The sequence below is a fragment of the Stegostoma tigrinum genome, chromosome 43, assembly GCF_030684315.1.
Source record: "Stegostoma tigrinum isolate sSteTig4 chromosome 43, sSteTig4.hap1, whole genome shotgun sequence".
Lineage (NCBI taxonomy): Eukaryota > Metazoa > Chordata > Chondrichthyes > Orectolobiformes > Stegostomatidae > Stegostoma > Stegostoma tigrinum.
Window position 1 is genome coordinate 14,394,414 of NC_081396.1, and position 3,929 is coordinate 14,398,342.

General features: G+C 44.8%; 1 protein-coding gene across 1 annotated transcript in view; it reads left to right on the top strand.

The window, feature by feature from the left end:
* The first annotated feature begins 241 nt into the window (after window positions 1–241).
* Window positions 242–3,929, top strand: part of LOC132206800 (utrophin-like) — a 112,953-nt gene continuing 109,265 nt past the window's right edge. Inside the window, exon 1 of the mRNA XM_059641846.1 lies at window positions 242–345. The gene's annotated coding sequence lies outside the window, so the exon portion shown is untranslated. The remainder of the gene's footprint in view (window positions 346–3,929) is intronic.

Here is a 3,929-nt window from a genome sequence, read left to right on the forward strand (position 1 = left end):
CTTCGGTAAAGAGGATATTTAGTACAACAGTAAAGAGGCTTATGATATAATGTCACAGAAAAACCACACAAAAGGATATTTGAAGGCGATGAGCCCTGTATCACTAAAGACACACCAGCCAGCCTCCGGAAGCCTTGTTAAGTGCTAACCGATATGAGTAAACAGGGCAGACCACAGGACATTCAGGGGCAAAGGTTACAAGATTAACAAGTGACCACTTTTCTGAAGGGTCTAGGCCCGAACCGTCAGCCTTCCTGCTGCTGGGCCTGCTGTGTTCATCCGGCTCAACACCTTGTTCTCTCAGACCACGTGAGCGAACGAGTTTGGCGTGTTTGAGTCTGACTGGTAAATATGTGATACACAACCATTTGATGTTACTGACTGCCTGGTGAATTGAAAACTGAAATAACTGCGGATGCTGCAAATCAGGAACAAAAACAAAGTTTCTGGAAAAGCCCAGCAGAACTGAGGGAGGTTCTGTGGAAGGGTCACCGAACCGGAACCGGTTAGCTCTGTTTTTCAACTGACAAATGCCGCCAGACCTGCTGAGCTTTTGCAGCAACTTTGTATTTTTTTTCTGATTTCCAACATCCGCAGTTTTTTTGGGTTTTTACTCAGTGTTTTAGGGTTTATTTACAGGGCGCTCTTTATTTATCGCGAGCTCTGTCTTTTAGGGTTTATTTGTGAAGGGCCCTGCCTTACAGATAGTTTACAGGTCGGCTCAGTATTCGGGTGCATGAAGAGGTGCGCTGTGTTTTCGGCTTTATTCAGCCGTGTCTTTTCCTCTCTACTTCCTGGGGGATGTGTGTTCGAGTTCTTTTTAAAGGGGTCTGTGTGTTTGAGTGTACAATTGTAGGGGTCTCTGTGTTTTACAGTGTCCTGTATGTTTTTGACTTAATTTACAGGCTAGATCTGTGCTTTATGGCTTATTTGCAGGGGGCTCTGTGTTGCAGTGCTTATACACTGGCGGGGGGGAGTTCTCTGTTTTCGGGTTTATTTACAATGAGGCTTGTGTTTTAGGGTTATTTACAAAGAGCTCTGTGATTTAAGATTTACATAGAAAGGCTGTATTCTAAGGTTTATTTGCAGAAGGCTGTCTGGTTTATTTACAGTGAGCAGTGTAGTTTAGGATTTATTTCCAGTGAGCTCTAGGCTTTAGCATTTATTTACAGGAGGATCTTCATTTCATGGTTTTGTTACGGTTGGGTCTTTGTTTAAAAAAAACCCTGAAACAATGAACTCCGTGTCTTATGGTCTAATTACAGTGCCATCTGTGTTTTTGAATTTATTTGCAGAGCATTCTGTGTTTTGGGGTTTATTTCCAGGAGGCTCTCTGTTTTAGGGTTTGTTTGCAGGATCCTCTGTGTTTTAAGATTTAATTTACATGGGTGTTTTTACTGCTTATTTGCATGGGTACTCTCTGTTTGAGGCACTGGCTGAGTACTGACCTTCTGACAATGTGGTACTCATTCAGATCTGATCCTCCAGCAATGAGGTACTGTGTCAGAACTGATCCGCTGACAGTAAAGCACTGCCCCCTCAGTTCTGACCCTCTGACAGAGCTGCAATCGTTCAGGACTGAACTTCTAATCATGTTGTACTCCATCAACTCTGAACCCAATGCATTGAGGTACTGACTCAGTATTTACTGTGTGCAAGTAATATACTCACTCAGAACTAACCCTCTAGCAATGTGAGCCTGCCTCAGAACTTACCCTGTAACAATGAGGCACTGACCTCAGCACCAAATCTCTAATTACTTGGCTCTCCCCAGTTTTGAGGCACTCCTTCTGTACTGACCCATGAACAATGAGGCACACACTCAAGAATGATCCTTCATTGAGGTATCACCTTATAACAGAGCTACTGACATCTTTGGACTGTGTGTAATAATGAGGCACTGACTTGGTTCTGACCCTCTCACAATGAGGCATTCTCTCAAGTCTTACTGCATTAAAATGAGGCACGCTCTGACTGATCTGAAATGCCTCAGTCTAAACCCTCTGACTAATCTGAAACACCACTTCTTAGACCCTCTAAATGGCAATCTTTTAATTCTGACACCATAACAGTGAGGGTCTGCCTTGGTGCTGACACTCTGTCAAAGAGACGCTGCCTCAGAACTGAGCTGCTGACAATTAGCCAGTGCCTTCGGTACTGATGAGTGAATAAAAAGGCCCTCTCTCAGCACTGACACTGAAGCAATGAGGTATTGTCACAGAACGAGCCCACAAAGGGCTCATAATTGAGGGAGTGCCTACTGATTGAAGGGTGCGGATTGAGGTGTTGCAGAACTGTCAGAGGGTCAGAACTGAGGTATTGCATCATTGTCAGATGGTCCATTCTGAGGCAGTGCCTCAGTGTCAGAATTGAGGGTATGCACATGTTTAACTCATCAGGAATGAGCTTTATGCAGCTCTATCAGAGGCTCAGCACTGACTGCCTGCCTCATTCTCATAGGATCAACACTGATATATTGAAGCACTGTTAGATCTTCAGTGCTGAGTGGGTCAGAACTGAGGGAGTGCATTGCTGTCAGAGGCAGTGCCTCATTATGCAGGTGTCAGAATTCAAGGCATGCCCCATGAATGGAGGGTCAGAACTGAGGTATTGCAGCTCTATTCAGAACCAGTGGCTCGTTGTCAAGCGGTCAATGCTGAGGCAGCGACTCAATTCTGTCTGGTCAGTTTTGAGGAAGTGCCGCATTATTAGAGGGCCAATACGAAGGGTAAGTCTCAATGTAATTGTGACAGAACTGAGACAGAGGCGCATGATCAGAGATGAGATTACCTACAGTGTGGAAACAGGCCCTTCAGCCCACTAAGTCCACACCGCCCGTCGAAGCATCCCAGCCAGACCCATCCCCCTCGAACCCACACACCCCTGAACACTACGGGCAATTTAGCATAGCCAATCCACCTAGCCTGCACATCTTTGGTCTGTGGGAGGAAACTGGAGCGCCCACGTAGGAGGAGGCCCACATAGATAGCGGGAACTGCCGATGCTGGGGAATCTGAGATAACAAAGTGTAGAGCTGGATGAACACAACAAGCCAAGCAGCATCATCCAGCTCGACACCTGTTATCTCAGATTCTTTCGCGTCCATTTTCTGATGAAAGATCTAGATCAAAAATGTCAGCTTTCCGACTCCTCTGATGCTGCTCGGCCTGCTGTGCTCATTCAGCTCGACCCCTTGTTATCATAGAGACAGCACATGTTGGGTGTCTTTGCTACATCATGTTTTCTCAGTGTCATAAGAACTTAGATGAATGGCTTCAACATACAAATAATTTTAATGTGAATAAATTTACATTTGGACTCTGATAAAATAAGAAGGAACCTAGACTTGTTTGAAAATTAAATCGACTTACTTAATTCAGCCATATAATTGGCATAAAAATATAAGAAATTAATCCTACTCACAATCTTGGAGATGTGTTTGTTTGGAATTAGGGTGTTGAAGGTGGAGATGTGGTCAATAAGTAGGAGCTTGACGTAGATGCCCATGTTATCTGGACGTTCCAGAGATATGTGTAAAGCCAAGGAGAGGGCATCTACCATGGATCTGCTGCATCAGCAGGTGAATTGCAGTGGATCAAGGGAATGTGGGAGGCTGGAGTTGATGTGACCCATGACCAACCTCTCAAAACACTTCATAGTCATAAATATGGATGGAAGAGCCGCTGGGCAGTAGTCATTGAGGCTTCTGGAAAAAATTGCTGACATTCAGTGCAAGGATCTTAAAGCATTAGCATGAACGTCAGAAAATTGGAGAAGCCTCGAGCATATGAGCACAGGTAGCTGAGGGTAGGGATGGCGGGTATTACAGAAATCAAAGAGGGCGAGAGAGTGAGTCAGAGATCATAGTGAGCAAATGATTAGCCTGGTAGGCAGTGGAAATACATGATTTTACATGGAACATGCAGACA